This window comes from Schistocerca cancellata, chromosome 4, assembly GCF_023864275.1.
Source record: "Schistocerca cancellata isolate TAMUIC-IGC-003103 chromosome 4, iqSchCanc2.1, whole genome shotgun sequence".
NCBI classification, from domain to species: Eukaryota; Metazoa; Arthropoda; class Insecta; order Orthoptera; family Acrididae; genus Schistocerca; species Schistocerca cancellata.
Window position 1 is genome coordinate 265,457,877 of NC_064629.1, and position 20,616 is coordinate 265,478,492.

The 20,616-nt window shown below is 27.3% G+C and overlaps 3 long non-coding RNA genes across 3 annotated transcripts in view; 1 reads left to right on the forward strand and 2 right to left on the reverse strand.

Annotated features, from left to right (window-relative positions):
• Positions 1-20,616, reverse strand: part of LOC126184814 (uncharacterized) — a 75,004-nt gene that overhangs the window by 6,029 nt on the left and 48,359 nt on the right. The window lies entirely within an intron of this gene.
• On the forward strand, positions 1,831-20,229 carry LOC126184809 (uncharacterized). Its single transcript, XR_007536882.1, has 2 exons — positions 1,831-1,872; positions 19,729-20,229. It is a non-coding gene; the product is annotated as an uncharacterized LOC126184809 (long non-coding RNA).
• LOC126184810 (uncharacterized) overlaps positions 19,188-20,616 on the reverse strand; it is a 39,352-nt gene continuing 37,923 nt past the window's right edge. Inside the window, exon 2 of the long non-coding RNA XR_007536883.1 lies at positions 19,188-19,459. This is a non-coding gene — a long non-coding RNA (uncharacterized LOC126184810). The remainder of the gene's footprint in view (positions 19,460-20,616) is intronic.

A 20,616-nucleotide genomic window follows, 5' to 3' on the forward strand; every position in this document is an offset into this window, starting at 1 on the left:
TTTCGGCTACATTAATTTTATTTAATCAAATAAACTTTTTTTCATTTAAACCAAATCTCATTAAAAGAGCAAAAAAAAGAAAAATTGATATAAAAAACTTAAATTGAAAATGATAACAAATTTATTTTCAACATTTGACCCATCAACTAATATCTTCAATTTATCATTAAATTGAACTAGAACATTCTTAGGATTATTATTAATCCCATCAATGTTTTGACTTACACCATCACGAATTAATATTATTTGAAATAAACTAAACTTAACCATACACAATGAATTTAAAACATTACTAGGACCAAAATCATTTAATGGAACAACATTCATCTTCATTTCAATCTTTATTATAATACTATTTAATAATTTCATAGGATTATTCCCTTACATTTTTTACTAGAACAAGACATTTAGCATTAACATTTGCAATCGCTCTAACTATATGATTAAGATTTATGTTATTTGGGTGAATTAATCATACCAATCATATATTTACACACCTTGTTCCTCAAGGAACACCGCCTGCATTAATATCATTTCTAGTATTAATTGAAACAATTAGAAATGTCATTCGATCGGGTACATTAGCAGTACGACTAGCAGCAAATATAATTGCAGGACACTTACTATTAACATTACTAGGAAATACAGGACCATCTATAGCAATAAACTTAATTTCACTATTAATTATTGGACAAATACTTCTATTAATTCTAGAATCAGCAGTACCAATAATTCAAGCTTATGTTTTCTCAATTTTAAGAACTTTATACTCTAGAGAAGTATACTAAACCTATGTTAACAACTCACTCAAACCACCCATTCCACTTAGTAGATTACAGACCTTGACCATTAACAGGAGCAATTGGAGCAATAGTTTTAGTATCAGGATTAGCAAAATGATTTCACCTATTTAACATTAACTTATTCATAATTGGATTTGGAATTACCTGACTAACTATAATCCAATGATGACGAGATGTAGTACGAGAAGGAACATACCAAGGACTACATACAGGATTTGTATCAATTGAATTACGATGAGGGATAATTTTATTTATTGCATCAGAAGTACTATTCTTCATTTCATTTTTCTGAGCATTTTTTAGAAGAAGACTAGCACCTACTATTGAACTAGGTATATTATGACCTCCAATAGGAATCCAACCTTTTAATCCTATACAAATTCCATTACTTAATACAGCTATTCTTTTAGTATCAGGAGTAACAGTAACATGAGCACATCATAGTTTAATAGAATCTAATCATACTCAAGCATTACAAGGACTATTCTTCACAGTATTACTAGGACTCTACTTCACTATACTTCAAGCATATGAGTATTGAGAAGCACCCTTCACCATTGCAGACGCAGTTTATGGATCAACATTCTTTGTTGCAACAGGATTCCATGGGCTACATGTAATTATCGGAACAATCTTCTTATCAACATGTCTACTTCGACATTCAATAAACCAATTCTCACCAAGACACCACTTTGGATTTGAAGCAGCAGCATGATATTGACACTTTGTAGACATAGTGTGATTATTCTTATACATCTCTATTTATTGATGAGGTAGATAATTGTTTTACTAGTATAAATAGTACATTTGATTTCCAATCAAAAAGCTTGATGTTAATCAAGAAAAACAATCCAAATTTTATCTACAAGAATTTTTATTAGATTTATTATTCTAATAATTGTTATAATCCTTGCAACAACACTATCAAAAAAATTAATTAATGACCGAGAAAAAAGATCACAATTTGAGAAAGAACAATATATTCTAATCTCGTATTTATTATAAGGAACTAGGCAAGATTGATTTCCGCCTTTTTATCAAAAACATGTCCTCTTGAAAATACTTTGAGGTCTGGCCTGCTCACTGAGCGGATTTTTAAAGAGCCGCGGTATTTTGACCGTGCAAAGGTAGCATAATCATTAGTCTCTTAATTAGTGGCTGGAATGAATGGCTTGACAAGAAATCAACTGTCTCTTAATAAATTTTTGAATTTAACTTTTGAGTCAAAAGGCTTAAATTTTTCTTTAGGACTAGAAGACCCTATAGAGCTTAACAGTTTATTTTTATATAGTTTTTTGTTTGTCTTTCTATATTTAATGATGATGTTTTGTTGGGGTGACATAAAGAATAAATAAACTCTTCATTATTATATCATTTATTTATGTTTGTTGTTTTGTTCCATAATTTATGATCATAAGATTAAGTTACCTTAGGGATAACAGCGTAATTGTTTTTGAGAGCTCATATCGAAAAAGCAGATTGCGACCTCGATGTTGGATTAAGAAAAATTTTGGGTGCAGTAGCCCAGTGATTAGGTCTGTTCGACCTTTAAATTCTTACATGATCTGAGTTCAGACCGGCGTGAGCCAGGTCGGTTTCTATCCTAAGATTATCGATTCATATTAGTACGAAAGGACCATATGGTTAAAATATTTTTTATTTTATTGATTAATATTAATTAAATTACTATTTTGACAGATTAATGTGTTGAATTTCGAATTCATTTATGTAGATTTTTTCTACAAATAGTATTGATACTTTATGATTTATTTATGTTCATTTTGAATTTTCTTTTATTAGTTATTTGTGTTTTAATTAGTGTTGCTTTTTTAACTTTATTAGAGCATAAGGTTTTAGGTTACATCCAAATTCGAAAGGGCCCAAATAAAGTAGGTTTTGTAGGAATTCCTCAGCCCTTTAGTGATGCTATTAAGTTAATTTGTAAGGAGCAGCCAATCCCTATTATATCTTATTATTTACTTTATTATTTTTCTCCTGTTTTTAATTTAATAATTTCCTTGGCTGTTTGAGTAATTTTCCCTTACTTGACTTATATGTGTTCTTTTTCTTATGGATTTTTGTTTTTTTATGTTGTACTAGATTAGGTGTTTATACTGTTATAATTGCTGGTTGGTCTTCTAATTCAAATTATTCATTATTAGGTTCTCTTCGTTCTGTTGCTCAAACAGTTATATATGAAATTAGTTTGGATTTAATTTTATTATCTTTAATTATTTTAATTGGTAGTTTTAACATGTTTGATTTTATAAATTAACGGCTTTATTGTTGATTTATTATTATTTCTATTCCTTTAGCTTTAGCTTGTTTTGCTTCTTGTTTAGCTGAAACTAACCGTACTCCTTTTGAATATGCCGAAGGTGAATCTGAGTTAGTTTCAGGTTTTAATATTGAATATAGTGCAGGTGGATTTACTTTAATTTTTTTAGCTGAGTATACAAGAATTGTTTTTATAAGAATATTATTAGCTTTAATTTTTTTAGGTGGTGATTTTTATTCTTTTATATTTTTTATTAAGCTTGCTGTAATGTCCTTTGAGTTTATTTGAGTTCGGGGAACATTACCACGTTTTCGTTATGATAAGTTAATGTACTTAGCTTGAAAAAGTTTTTTGCCTATATCTTTAAATTTTTTTATTTTCTTTGTCGGTTTAAAGATTTTATTTATTTCACTTATGTAGTGAAATTTTTTAAGAAAAGTTAATAGAAGAGTTAAACTTCTAGTTTTATGTTTTCAAAACATATGCTTTTCCTAAGCTAATTAACTTATTATTCCTTAATTAGTTTATCTCATGCGTTTGCAATATGTACATTAATTAAGAAGTATGTAAAGTAGATAATTGTTAAGATTTGTCCTGTTATAATGTAAGGTTCTTCAACAGGTCGTTTACCAATTCATGTTAATAAGCATACAACTACTATAATTCAGAATAAAATTTGATTAATAGGATAGAATTGAATACCTCGAAATGGTGTTTTATTATAAAATGGTAAAATTATTAAGATTCTAATTGATAAGAATAGTGCAATAACACCCCCTAGCTTATTAGGGATTGAACGTAGAATTGCATATGCAAATAAGAAATATCATTCTGGTTGGATATGGACGGGAGTTACTAATGGGTTAGCAGGTACAAAATTGTCTGGATCCCCTAGAAGGTAAGGATTAATCAAGCATAATATAATTAATAACGATGTTATTAATACAAATGTAATAGAGTCCTTGAAAGTAAAGTATGGGTGAAACGGGATTTTTTCAATATCTCCATTTAGTCCTAAAGGGTTATTAGACCCTGTTTGGTGGAGGAAAAATAAATGAATTGCTGCCATGGCAGCAATAATAAACGGTAGTACAAAATGGAATGTAAAGAATCGGTTTAATGTTTCATTATCAACAGCAAACCCTCCTCATACCCATTGAACTAAATCTGTTCCTAAATATGGAATTGCTGATAATAAATTAGTAATTACTGTTGCACCTCAGAATGATATTTGACCTCAAGGTAAAACGTATCCTATAAATGCGGTTGCTATAACTAAGAATAGAATTACTGTACCAATTATTCAGGTGTGCATGTATATGTAGGATCTGTAGTAAATACCTCGTCCTACATGTAAATAAATACAAATAAAAATATAGAAGCTCCATTTGCGTGTAAGGTTCGAATAATTCAACCATTATTTACGTCTCGGCAGATGTGAACTACACTACTAAACGCTATTTCAATATTTGATGTATAATGTATAGCTAAAAATAGTCCGGTTACAATTTGAATTACTAAACATAGTCCTAGTAGGGACCCAAAATTTCATCAAAATGAAATATTTGTTGGTGCAGGTAAATCAACTAAAGAGTTATTAATGATTTTAATTAAAGGATGTCTTAATCGTAAGGGTTTATACATTAGTAAATTATCTTATTTTACGAATAGGCCCCTGGTTAATATTGGTGATTTTAACAACTGCTAATAGTGCCAAAAATAAATAAATTATTATTATTATTGTAATAATAAATGTTGGTCTATTATATAGTTTTTCTAAAGATATTGTTATTTCTTGATAATTGATTGAGTTATCAATATTTATGGTTTCAGTATTTTTGAAAAAGTCTATAAATCTTGTTATATCTAGAATAATTAATATTGATATAATAAATACTCATATAGTTAAGGTAATAATTATCGTAATTGATTTAGGTTGAAATATTTCGTTTGATGCAATTCTCGTAATATAAATAAATAGCACTAATATACCACCAAGAAACGTTAAAAATAAAATATATGATAATCAACATCTTTCCATTATTGTTCCTGTTATTAGCCCGACTAAAAAAGTTTGTAGGGTAATGAAAAGCATTATTGATATTGGGTGTCTTAATTTAATAAAATTAATGTTTATTACGTTTGATAGTGTTTTAATTATTATTTTGATCATTTCAGGGGTTAGTTTATTAAAATATCGGTTTTGGGGACCGATGATGGAAAGCTTTTCCACCTCTGAAGTTTTAAAAGTGGGGGCTGAACTTATTTCCAGTTTACAAGACCGGCGTTTCTTTTAAACTATTAAAACAAATGTTTATATTCTCTGTCTTTACTTCTTTATTGATTTATTTTGCTGGTGTTTATGTTTTTTCCTTTAAACGTAATCATTTATTAATGGTTCTTTTGAGATTAGAATATATTGTTCTTTCTTTATTTATATTAATTATTGTTTTTCTTATTGAGTTTGGTTATGATTTTTTTTCCTATTATTTTTTTGTTTTTTTCTGTTTGTGATGGTGCTTTAGGTCTTTCTATTTTAGTTTCCATTGTATATAGTAGTTAACTATAACATTTGGGTTGCATTCAAAAAGTATAGATATAATCAAACAACCTTAAATAGAATAAGAAGCGAAATATTGCAGTCAGTTTCGACCTGGAAGGTTGGTAAATAAAATACCCTTTTTCTTATTAATTGAAGCCAAAAAGAGGCGTATTACTGTTAATAATATAATTGAACTATAATGTTCCAATTAAGAAAATGTAAAGTCAATATGAAAGCTGCTACCTTTTTATATTAGAGGTTAAATTCCGTTAACATTTCTAAAATTTATATAGTTTAAATAAAACATTACATTTTCACTGTAAAAATAGTATATGTATATTTATAAATACCTAGAAGTAAAAATACTTCCTTAACATCTTCAGTGTTATGCTCTAATCATAAGCTATTTAAGTAAACGAAAAATAATACCACCAAAATAAACGTTCAAAAAATAAAAGTTAAAAGATAAATCTTAAAATTAGAATCATATCAACCTTGTATATAACCAATTAAATAAATAAATAGTCTATATAAACCTTGACCACCAAATAATTCACCCCAACCATAATCAAATGATATAGATAAATAATAACCCAATTTTAAAGGAATATATCTAATAAACTTAGTTGAAAGAAGAGGTATAAACCACATAGAACCAGCAAATCTGACAAAAGAAAGTATACTTAAAGAAAATAAATTTTGAGAAAAATCAAAATTAGAAATAAGATAACCTAAATAAGCACCCAAAACAACTACAGTAATAGTTACAAACTTTAAATAATTGGGCAAAGCAATAACATGAGGAGTAGGAAAAATTAATCAAGACAAAAGACTGCCACCAAAACAGCAACAAATAATAAACCAATTATCCCAAACGAAATATAATAACCCTTATCATCAAAAGAAAATCTAGAATAAAAATTATTATCACCAGACATTGAATAATAAAAAAGATGAAAAGAATAAGAAGCAGTTAAGCCAGTAGAAAAGAAATAAAGAAAAATCAAACAATTAATTCATCTTAAACAAACCATTTCAAGAATTAAATCCTTTGAATAAAAAACAGCTAAAAATGGTATACCACACAAAGACAAACTATAAACATTAAAACAAACTGAAGTTAAAGGCATAAAATTAACAATAGAACCTATAAAACGAATGTCCTGAGAATCCTTTAAATTATGAATTATTGAACCTGCACACATAAACAATAAAGCCTTAAATAAAGCATGAGCTAATAAATGAAAAAATGCAAGTTTGGGGTAACCCATAGCCAAAATTCTTATTATTAAACCAAGTTGTCTTAAAGTAGAAAGAGCAATAATTTTCTTCAAATCAAATTCAAAATTCGCCCCTAAACCAGCCATAAATATAGTTATACAACCAGTTGAAAGCAAAAATCAACCACAATTATAAGTATCTAATATTGGTCTGAAATGAATTAATAAATAAACCCCAGCAGTAACAAGAGTAGAAGAATGAACCAAAGCCGAAATAGGAGTAGGAGCAGCTATAGCAGCAGGAAGCCAAGAAGAAAAGGGAATTTTAGCTCTTTTAGTTATAGCTGCTAAAACAATTAATTTAGTAATAAGCTTTATTTCAAAAGAATTAGAAATAAAATCATAATAATAAATGTAATTTCAACCACCAAAATTTAATATTCAAGCAATAGAAATTAAAATAGAAACATCACCAATACGATTAGAAAGTGCAGTTAATGTACCCGCACTATAAGATTTCACATTTGGTAATAAATAACTAAACAATAAGAAACTAAACCTAAACCATCCCATCCTAATAAAATTCTAATCAAATTAGGACTAATAATTAAAAAACCTATAGAAAGAATAAATATTAAAACAATAATAATAAAACGATTTATATTTTTTTCTCCCAATATATAGTCCTCTCTATAATAAATAACCAAAGAAGAAATATACATAACAAAAGACATAAAAATAAGAGACATTCAATCCAAAATTAAAGTCATAACAACCATAGAACCATTTAAATTAAAAAGTTCTCATTCAACAAAAACTCTATAATCAATTATTAAATAATAAATGCCCAAAATAAAAATTACAGTTCTAGAAAAAAATAAAGAAAAATAACTCAAAGAACAAATAGAAAACAAATTTACGGCCTAAGATGAAAAAATTCATATCATTGATTCCACAAAACAACATTTTTAATTAAAATACTTAAGCAACCTAAACAAAAATAATACTCCCCCTTTAAACAAAGAATATTTAAAGGTAATCAATGTAAAAGTAAAAGATGATATTCACGAAAATAACCAAGAGAACATGTATAAACACCAGAATAATAATTACCATGTTGAGAATAAGAATACATGTATAAAGTATAAACAGCTCTAAAAGAAGACAAAAAAATTAAAGCAAAAAATCTAAAAGAAGATCAAGACATAATTCTATTTAATAATCTAAGTTCACCTACCAAATTTAAAGAAGGAGGAGCAGCTATATTAGAAGAGCTCAAAAGGAATCATCATAAAGCCATTCTTGGTATGAAATTAATTATACCCTTGTTAATTAATAATCTTTGTCTACCTAAACGCTCATAAATAATATTAGATAAACAAAATAAACCAGAAGAACACAAACCATGACCAACCATTAAAGAAAGAGAACCTATACAACCCCATCAATTCATAGTCATCAATCCTCCAATAACTATTCTTATATGAGCAACAGAAGAATATGCAATTAAAGACTTTAAATCAACCTGACAAAAACAAATAAATCTAACAATAACCCCACCAGATAAGCCTAAAGACAATCAAAAATAATTAAACTTTGAACCCAAATAAGAAATAACCTTCATAACACGAAAAATACCATAACCACCTAACTTTAATAAAACACCAGCAAGAATCATTCTACCTGAAATAGGGGCCTCAACATGAGCCTTAGGAAGCCATAAATGAATCAAAAATATCGGCATCTTAACTAAAAAGCAAGAATTATAAACACATAAAATATAAAATAAGAAGAACCAAAATCAACCAATAAAGGAAAATACAAAGTATTAGAAAAAATCATAAACCCTAAATAAAACTAGTAATAAAGGCAATCTAGCAATCAGAGTATAAAAAATTAAATAAACACCAGCCTGTAAACGTTCAGGTTGATAACCTCAACCTAAAATCAAGAGTAAAGTAGGAACTAATCTAGCCTCAAAAAAAATATAAAAAGAAAGAAGACTCAACCTAGCAAAAGAACAATAAAGCATAATCATTAAAATTAAGACTATAAAGACAAAAAAATTAGAATGATAAGAACTTAAATAAACTGAACCTCTAGCAGTAATTATTAAAGAACAAATTCAAAAACTAAGCAAAATCAAACTAAAAGAAAAATAATCAATACCAAAATAATATCTAAACATATTCAAATCCGCATATGAATAAACACAAACCATAAAAACAAAACTAGACATAAACATTAAAGAATGAACCAATCATCAACAATTATTAACCAAACAAATAGGGATCAAAAAAATAGTTATAAATAAATACTTTAACATAAAGATAGACCAAAAGAATTAAAAAAATCATTCCCATGAGAACGAATTATTGAAACTAAAATAGAAAGACCTAAAGCACCTTCACAAACAGAAAAAACAAAAAGAAAATAACAGGAAAAATATAATCATAATAAAACTCAATAAGAAAAGGAATGATTTATATAAATAAAGAAAGAACAATATATTCTAATCTCAAAAGAACCATTAATAAATGCTTATGTTTAGAGGAAAAAACATAAACACCAGCAAAATAAATCAATAAAGAAGTAAAGACAGAATATAAACATTAGTTTTAATAGTTTAAAAAAAAACGCCGGTCTTGTGAACCGGAGATAAGTTCAGCCCCCACTTTTAAAACTTCAGAGGTGGAAAAGCTTTCCATCATCGGTCCCCAAAACCGATATTTTAATAAACTAACCCCTGAAATGATCAAAATAATAATTATATCACTATTAAACGTAATAAATATTAATTTTATTAAATTAAGACACCCAATATCAATAATGCTTTTCATTATCCTACAAACTTTTTTAGTCGGGCTAATAACAGGAACAATAATGGAAAGATATTGATTATCATATATTTTATTTTTAACCTTTCTTGGTGGTATATTAGTTCTATTTATTTATATTACGAGAATTGCATCAAACGAAATATTTCAACCTAAATCAATTACGATAATTATTACCTTAACTATATGAGTATTTATTATATCAATATCAACTATTCTAGATATAACAATATTTATAGACTTTTTCAAAAAATTGAAACTATAAATATTGATAATTCAATCAATTATCAAGAAATAACAATATCTAAAAAAACTATATAATAGAGCAACATTTATTATTACAATAATAATAATAATTTATTTATTTTTGGCACTATTAGCAGTTGTTAAAATCACCAATATTAACCAGGGGCCTATTCGTAAAATAAGATAATTTACTAATGAAAAAACCCTTACGATTAAGACATCCTTTAATTAAAATCATTAATAACTCTTTAGTTGATTTACCTGCACCAACAAATATTTCATTTTGATGAAATTTTGGGTCCCTACTAGGACTATGTTTAGTAATTCAAATTGTAACCGGACTATTTTTAGCTATACATTATACATCAGATATTGAAATAGCGTTTTGTAGTGTAGTTCACATCTGCCGAGACGTAAATAATGGTTGAATTATTCGAACCTTACACGCAAATGGAGCTTCTATATTTTTTATTTGTATTTATTTGCATGTAGGACGAGGTATTTACTACGGATCCTACATACACATGCACACCTGAATAATTGGTACAGTAATTCTATTCTTAGTTATAGCAACCGCATTTATAGGATACGTTTTACCTTGAGGTCAAATATCATTCTGAGGTGCGACAGTAATTACTAATTTATTATCAGCAATTCCATATTTAGGAACAGATTTAGTTCAATGGGTATGAGGAGGGTTTGCTGTTGATAATGAAACATTAAACCGATTCTTTACATTCCATTTTGTACTACCGTTTATTAATGCTGCCATGGCAGCAATTCATTTATTTTTCCTCCACCAAACAGGGTCTAATAACCCTTTAGGACTAAATGGAGATATTGAAAAAATCCCGTTTCACCCATACTTTACTTTCAAGGACTCTATTACATTTGTATGAATAACATCATTATTAATTATATTATGCTTGATTAATCCTTACCATCTAGGGGATACAGATAATTTTGTACCTGCTAACCCATTAGTAACTCCCGTCCATATCCAACCAGAATTATATTTCTTATTTGCATATGCAATTCTACGATCAATCCCTAATAAGCTAGGGGGTGTTATTGCACTATTCTTATCAATTAGAATCTTAATAATTTTACCATTTTATAATAAAACACCATTTTGAGGTATTCAATTCTATCCTATTAATCAAATTTTATTCTGAATTATAGTAGTTGTTGTATGCTTATTAACATGAATTGGTAAACGACCTGTTGAAGAACCTTACATTATAACAGGACAAATCTTAACAATTATCTACTTTACATACTTCTTAATTAATGTACATATTGCAAACGCATGAGATAAACTAATTAAGGAATAATAAGTTAATTAGCTTAGGAAAAGCATATGTTTTGAAAACATAAAACTAGAAGTTTAACTCTTCTATTAACTTTTCTTAAAAAATTTCACTACATAAATGACATAAATAAAATCTTTAGACCAACAAAGAAAATAAAAAAATTTAAAGATAAAGGCAAAAAACTTTTTCAAGCTAAGTATATTAACTTATCATAACGAAAACGTGGTAATGTTCCCCGAACTCAAATAAACCCAAAGGACATTACAGCAAGCTTAATAAAAAATATAAAAGAATAAAAATCACCACCTAAAAAAATTAAAGCTAATAATATTCTTATAAAAACAATTCTAGTATACTCAGCTAAAAAAATTAAAGTAACACCACCTGCACCATATTCAGTATTAAAACCTGAAACTAACTCAGATTCACCTTCGGCACAGTCAAAAGGAGTACGGTTAGTTTCAGTTAAACAAGAAGCAAAACAAACTAAAGCTAAAGGAAAAGAAATAATAATAAATCAACAATTAAGCTGGTAATTTATAAAATCAAACATGTTAAAACTACCAATTAAAATAATTAAAGATAATAAAATTAAAGCCAAACTAACTTCATATGAAATTGTTTGAGCAACAGAACGAAGAGAACCTAATATAGAATAATTTGAATTAGAAGACCAACCAGCAATTATAACAGTATAAACACCTAATCTAGTACAACATAAAAAAAACAAAAATCCATAAGAAAAAGGACACATATAAGTCAAGTAGGGGAAAATTACTCAAACAGCCAAGGAAATTATTAAATTAAAAACAGGAGAAAAATAATAAAGTAAATAATTAGATATAATAGGAATTGGCTGCTCCTTACAAATTAACTTAATAGCATCACTAAAGGGCTGAGGAATTCCTACAAAACCTACTTTATTTGGGCCCTTTCGAATTTGGATGTAACCTAAAACCTTATGCTCTAATAAAGTTAAGAAAGCAACACTAATTAAAACACAAATAACTAATAAAAGAAAATTCAAAATAAACATAAATAAATCATAAAGTATCAATACTATTTGTAGAAAAAATCTACATAAATGAATTCTAAATTCAACACATTAATCTGTCAAAATAGTAATTTAATTAATATTAATCAATAAAATAAAAAAAATTTTAACCATATGGTCCTTTCATACTAATATGAATCAATAATCTTAGGATAGAAACCGACCTGGCTCACGCCGGTCTGAACTCAGATCATGTAAGAATTTAAAGGTCGAACAGACCTAATCACTGGGCTACTGCACCCAAAATTTTTCTTAATCCAACATCGCAATCTGCTTTGTCAATATGAGCTCTCAAAAACAATTACGCTGTTATCCCTAAGGTAACTTAATCTTATGATCATAAATTATGGATCGAAACAACAAACATAAATAAATGATATAATAATGAAGAGTTTATTTATTCTTCATGTCACCCCAAGAAAACATCATCATTAAATATAGAAAGACAAACAAAAAACTATATAAAAATAAAATGTTAAGCTCTATATGGTCTTCTCATCCTAAAGAAAAATTTAAGCTTTTGACTCAAAAGTTAAATTCAAAAATTTATTTAGAGACAGTTGATTTCTCGTCAAGCCATACATTCCAGCCACTAATTAAGAGACTAATGATTATGCTACCTATGCACGGTCAAAATACCGTGGCTCTTTAAAAATCTGCTCAGTGAGCAGGCCAGACCTCAAAGTATTTTCAAGAGGACATGTTTTTGATAAACAGGCGGAAATCAATTTTGCCTAGTTCCTTGTAATAAATTCACAAGGTAAAAATTATATACAAATAAATATACTAATTCTATCATTATTACAAAAATTTTAAAATTAAATAAATAATCTTAATAAAAAACCTAAAATAATTATAAAATCAAAATAAAAATAATGAACTAAAACGTAATCTTAAAGATAGCTGGTTTAAAGCTTACTATTATATTTTATAAAACAAATTATAGGTTATTAACTACAAAGCTTATCCCTTAAAGAATAAATAAGTTAATATTTATACTTAAAAAAATTAAATAAAAACAATTAACTTCAAAAAATTAAATTTTTTCTTAAGAAACTAGATATCTTGGGAACCGATTAACATCTCATTTCCATAAATAATTTAATAATAATTATGATACATTAACTATAAATTATTTATAAATCAACCAAAATCGAGACAAGTAAAATAAATACTAAAATTTTGATAAACCCTGATACAAAATGTACAATAAATAAAATCTACTTTTAAAAATTTAAAATAATATTTCATAAAACAATTACATTACCAATATACTATAATCTAAAAAATCAATTCTACAAAATATACTGAGACAAAATTCGACAAAATTATTTTTATTAAATAATTAAATAAAGAAAAAATAAATATAATAAAATTAATAATCAAGATATCCTGATTTGCACAGAAAAATTTTCAGTGTAAATGAAACACTTTACTAATAAGTTATATCTTGAAACTCTTACTAGATACACTTTCCAGTACATCTACTATGTTACGACTTATCTCATCTAAATTGAGGCTAAAATAAAACAATAAAATAGAATAATCAATCATGAGAGCGACGGGCGATGTGTACACACCTCAGAGCCAATATCAGTTAAATTAAATAAATTAAATTACTATCAAATCCTCCTTCATTAACAGTATTTCACCATCAAATCCGTTATAAACAAAAAGCTATTGTAACCCACCTCCTCTTAACTATAAGCTGCACCTTGACCTGAAATATTTTATAATTATAAATCTTGAGAATTATAACTCTAAAAAGATTCTCTGATAACGGAGATATACAAACAAGTAAATCAAGTAGAGTAAATCGTGTATTATCAATCACGGGGTAGGTTCCTCTTAATGGAATGAGATACCGCCAAATTCTTTGGGTTTAAAGACCTTAACTAATAGTACCCTGGTAAATATAATTAACAATTAAAATAATAGGGTATCTAATCCTAGTTTATTATTTAAATTTCACAGATTCATAAAAAGAGCTATAAATAAATTTTAACATTTCACCTTACAAATTTATATTTTAACCCTAAAAATATAAACAACTGTTTTAACCAATAATATTCACTTGTATCAATCATATAACCGCGGCTGCTGGCACGAATTATTCCGATACTAAATCAATTGTTAAATCCAAATCACTTGATAATTAAATAAAATTACTGCAAAATAGATCATTTAGTTTAACAGAACTTACATATAATGCAAAGAAAAAGTGAATAAATAAGAAAGAATAAAACTTTTGGAAACAAAATAAGAAATTCAAAAATTTTTAAAATTAAGAAAAAATAAAAGATTCAAATATTTAAAGAAAAAAAAAGAAAAAAAACACAAATAGTGACAAAAAAAAAGAAACGCGCCCTCGAAAGACCACAACAACTTCTCTATTATATATAAATAAGTTTACATTTTAATTCTTCCAGGATTTGGAATTATCTCTCACATTGTATGTCAAGAAAGAGGAAAAATTGAATCATTTGGAACACTAGGTATAATTTATGCTATATTATCAATTGGACTAATAGGATTTATTGATTGAGCACACCACATATTTACAGTAGGAATAGACGTTGACACACGAGCTTACTTTACATCAGCAACAATAATTATTGCTGTACCTACAGGAATTAAGGTATTCAGATGATTAGCTACACTATATGGAACTAAATTCAAATTCAATCCACCACTATTATGAGCTTTAGGATTTATTTTTCTATTCACAATTGGTGGACTAACAGGGTTAGTATTAGCAAACTCATCACTTGACATTGTATTACATGATACATATTATGTAGTAGCCCACTTCCATTATGTATTATCTATAGGAGCAGTATTTGCAATCATAGGAGGTGTTATTCAATGATACCCATTATTTACAGGATTAACTATAAATAATACATGATTAAAAATCCAATTTACAATTATATTTATTGGGGTAAACTTAACATTCTTCCCTCAACACTTCCTAGGACTAGCAGGAATACCACGACGATATTCAGATTATCCACATGCATATACATCATGAAATGTAGTGTCAAGAATTGGATCTACAATTTCTATTGTAGGAATCATTATATTTATTGTAATTATATGAGAAAGAATGGTTACAAACCGAGCAATCATATTTAGAGCTAATATAAGAAGATCAAGAGAATGATTACAAAATAACCCGCCTGCAGAACACAGCTACTCAGAACTACCATTAATTTCTAGATTCTAATATGGCAGATTAGTGCAGTAGATTTAAGCTCTACAAATAAAGGTTTGACCTTTTATTAGAAAATTTATTAATGGCAACATGATCAAATTTATCCCTTCAAGATGGAGCTTCCCCATTAATGGAGCAACTATCATTCTTCCATGATCATACTATAGTCGTATTACTATTAATTACAGTAATTGTAGGTTATGCTCTAAGTTATATATTATTTATTGCCTATACAAACCGAAACATACTTCACGGACATTTAATTGAAACAATCTGAACAGCACTGCCAGCAATTACACTAATTTTCATTGCACTCCCATTATTACGACTACTATATTTACTTGATGATTCAGTAGATGCAATAATCACAATTAAAACAATTGGATGACAATGATACTGAAGATGTGAATATTCAGACTTTATAGATGTAGAATTTGACACTTATATAACACCAGAACAAGACTTAGAAAATGACGGATTTCGACTCCTAGATGTAGATAACCGAACAATTCTACCAATAAATACGGAAGTACGAGTATTAACAAGAGCATCAGACGTTCTACACTCATGAGCTGTACCTGCATTAGGGGTTAAAACTGACGCAACGCCAGGTCGACTAAACCAAGGAACATTTACAATAAACCGACCTGGATTGTTCTTTGGACAATGCTCAGAAATCTGTGGAGCGAACCACAGATTCATACCAATTGTAATTGAAAGAACGTTAGTAAACTTATTTATCAAGTGATTATCTAAGATAATCTAAGGAGTTAGTTAAAATATATAACATTAGAGAGTCAATCTAAAATCACTAAACAATTAGTACACCTTGAAATACATCAGATGACTGAAAGTAAGTAATGGTCTCTTAAACCAAAAAATAGTAAATTAACGACTACGTCTGATGGGGAAATTTAATCCAAATCCCTCAAATATCCCCTCTCATATGATTCTCCCTATTCATTATATTTTCGGCTACATTAATTTTATTTAATCAAATAAACTTTTTTCATTTAAACCAAATCTTATTAAAAGAGAAGAAAAAAGAACAATTGATATAAAAAACTTAAATTGAAAATGATAACAAATTTATTTTCAACATTTGACCCATCAACTAATATCTTCAATTTATCATTAAATTGAACTAGAACATTCTTAGGTTTATTATTAATCCCATCAATGTTTTGACTTACACCATCACGAATTAATATTATTTGAAATAAACTAAACTTAACCTTACACAATGAATTTAAAACATTACTAGGACCAAAATCATTTAATGGAACAACATTCATCTTCATTTCAATCTATATTATAATACTATTTAATAATTTCATAGTATTATTCCCTTACATTTTTACTAGAACAAGACATTTAGCATTAACATTTGCATTCGCTCTACCTATATGATTAAGATTTATGTTATTTGGATGAATTAATCATACCAATCATATATTTACACACCTTGTTCCTCAAGGAACACCGCCTGCATTAATATCATTTATAGTATTAATTGAAAAAATTAGAAATGTCATTCGAGCGGGTACATTAACAGTACGACTAGCAGCAAATATAATTGCAGGACACTTAACTATATGAGTATTTATTATATCAATATTAATTATTCAAGATATAACAATATTTATAGACTTTTTCAAAAATACTGAAACTATAAATATTGATAATTCGATCAATTATCAAGAAATAACAATATCTTTAGAAAAACTATATAATAGACAAACATTTATTATTACAATAATAATAATAATTTATTTATTTTTGGCACTATTAGCAGTTGTTAAAATCACCAATATTAACCAGGGGCCTATTCGTAAAATAAGATAATTTACTAATGAATAAACCCTTACGAATAAGACATCCTTTAATTAAAATCATTAATAACTCTTTAGTTGATTTACCTGCACCAACAAATATTTCATTTTGATGAAATTTTGGGTCCCTACTAGGACTACGTTTAGTAATTCAAATTGTAACCGGACTATTTTTAACTATACATTATACATCAAATATTGAAATAGCGTTTAGTAGTGTAGTTCACATTTGCCGAGACGTAAATAATGGTTGAATTATTCGAACCTTACACGCAAATTTTTTATTTGTATTTATCTACATGTAGGACGAGGAATTTACTACGGATCCTACATATACATGCACACCTGAATAATTGGTACAGTAATTCTATTCTTAGTTATAGCAACCGCATTTATAGGATACGTTTTACCTTGAGGTCAAATATCATTCTGAGGTGCGACAGTAATTACTAATTTATTATCAGCAATTCCATATTTAGGAACAGATTTAGTTCAATAGGTATGAGGAGGGTTTGCTGTTGATAATGCAACATTAAACCGATTCTTTACATTCCATGTTGTACTACCGTTTATTATTGCTGCCATGGCAGCAATTCATTTATTTTTCCTCCACCAAACAGGGTCTAATAACCCCTTAGGACTAAATGGAGGTATTGAAAAAATCCCGTTTCACCCATACTTTACTTTCAAGAACTCTATTACATTTGTATTAATAACATCATTTTAAAAAAATTTAAAGATAAAGGCAAAAAACTTTTTCAAGCTAAGTACATTAACTTAAATTAAATAATTAAATCAAATTACTGTTTTGTTTCCAAAAGTTTTATTCTTGCTTATTTATTCACTTTTTCTTTGTATTATATGTAAGTTTTGTTAAACTATATGTTATATTTTGCAGTAATTTGATTTAATTATCAAGTGATTTTGGATTTAGCAATTGATTTAGTATCGGCATAATTCGTGCCAGCAGCCGCGGTTATACGATTGATACAAGTGAATATTATTGGTTAAAACAGTTGTTTATATTTTTAGGGTTAAAATATAAATTTGTAAGGTGAAATGTTAAAATTTATTTATAGCTCTTTTTATGAATCTGTGAAATTTAAATAATAAACTAGGATTAGATACCCTATTATTTTTAATGTTAATTATATTTACCAGGGTACTATTAGTTAAGGTCTTTAAACCCAAAGAATTTGGCGGTATCTCATTCCATTCAGAGGAACCTACCCCGTGATTGATAATACACGATTTACTCTACTTGATTTACTTGTTTGTATATCTCCGTTATCAGAGAATCTTTTTAGAGTTATAATTCTCAAGATTTATAATTATAAAATATTTCAGGTCAAGGTGCAGCTTATAGTTAAGAGGAGGTGGGCTACAATAGATTTTTGTTTATAACGGATTTGATGGTGAAATACTGTTAATGAAGGAGGATTTGATAGTAATTTAATTTATTTAATTTAACTGATATTGGCTCTGAGGTGTGTACACATCACCCGTCGCTCTCATTATTGATTATTCTATTTTATTGTTTTAATTTAGCTTCAATTTAGAAGAGATAAGTCGTAACATAGTAGATGTACTGGAAAGTGTATCTAGTAAGAGTTTCAAGATATAACTTATTAGTAAAGTGTTTCATTTACACTGAAAATTTTTCTGTGCAAATCAGGATATCTTGATTATTAATTTTATTATATTTATTTTTTGTTTATTTAATTATTTAATAAAAATAATTTTGTCGAATTTTGTCTTAGTATATTTTGTAGAATTGATTTTTTAGATTATAGTATATTGGTAATGTAATTGTTTTATGAAATATTATTTTAAATTTTTAAAAGTAGATTTTATTTATTGTACCTTTTGTATCAGGGTTTATCAAAATTTTAGTATTTATTTTACTTGTCTCGATTTGGGTTGATTTATAAATAATTTATAGTTAATGTATCATAATTATTATTAAATTATTTATAGAAATGAGATGCTAATCGTTTCCCAAGATATCTAGTTTCTTAAGAAAAAATTTAATTTTTTGAAGTAAATTGTTTTTATTTAATTTTTTAAGTATAAATATTAACTTATTTATTCTTTAAGGAATAAGCTTTGAAGTTAATAACCTAAAATTTGTTTTATAAAATATAATAGTAAGTTTTAAACCAGATATCTTTAAGATTACGTTTTAGTTCATTATTTTTTATTTTGATTTTATAATTATTTTAGGTTTTTTATTAAGATTATTTATTTAATTTTAAAATTTTTGTAATAATGATAGAATTAGTATATTTATTTGTATATAATTTTTACCTTGTGAATTTATTATAAGGAACTAGGCAAAATTGATTTCCGCCTGTTTATCAAAAACATGTCGTCTTGAAAATACTTTGAGGTCTGGCCTTCTCACTGAGCAGATTTTTAAAGAGCTGCGGTATTTTGACCGTGCAAAGGTAGCATAATCATTAGTCTCTTAATTAGTGGCTGGAATGAATGGCTTGACGAGAAATCAACTGTCTCTTAATAAATTTTTGAATTTAACTTTTGAGTCAAAAGGCTTAAATTTTTCTTTAGGACTAGAAGACCCTATAGAGCTTAACAGTTTATTTTTATATAGTTTTTTGTTTGTCTTTCTATATTTAATGATGATGTTTTGTTGGGGTGACATGAAGAATAAATAAACTCTTCATTATTATATCATTTATTTATGTTTGTTGTTTTGATCCATAATTTATGATCATTAGATTAAGTTACCTTAGGGATAACAGCGTAATTGTTTTTGAGAGCTCATATCGACAAAGCAGATTGCGACCTCGATGTTGGATTAAGAAAAATTTTGGGTGCAGTAGCCCAGTGATTAGGTCTGTTCGACCTTTAAATTCTTACATGATCTGAGTTCAGACCGGCGTGAGCTAGGTCGGTTTCTATCCTAAGATTATTGATTCATATTAGTACGAAAGGACCATATGGTTAAAATATTTTTTATGTTATTGATTAATATTAATTAAATTACTATTTTGACAGGTTAATGTGTTGAATTTAGAATTCATTTATGAAGATTTTTTCTACAAATAGTATTGATACTTTATGATTTATTTATGTGTATTTTGAATTTTCTTTTATTAGTTATTTGTGTTTTAATTAGTGTTGCTTTCTTAACTTTATTAGAGCGTAAGGGTTTAGGTTACATCCAAATTCGAAAGGGCCCAAATAAAGTAGGTTTTGTAGGAATTCCTCAGCCCTTTAGTGATGCTATTAAGTTAAGTTGTAAGGAGCAGCCAAT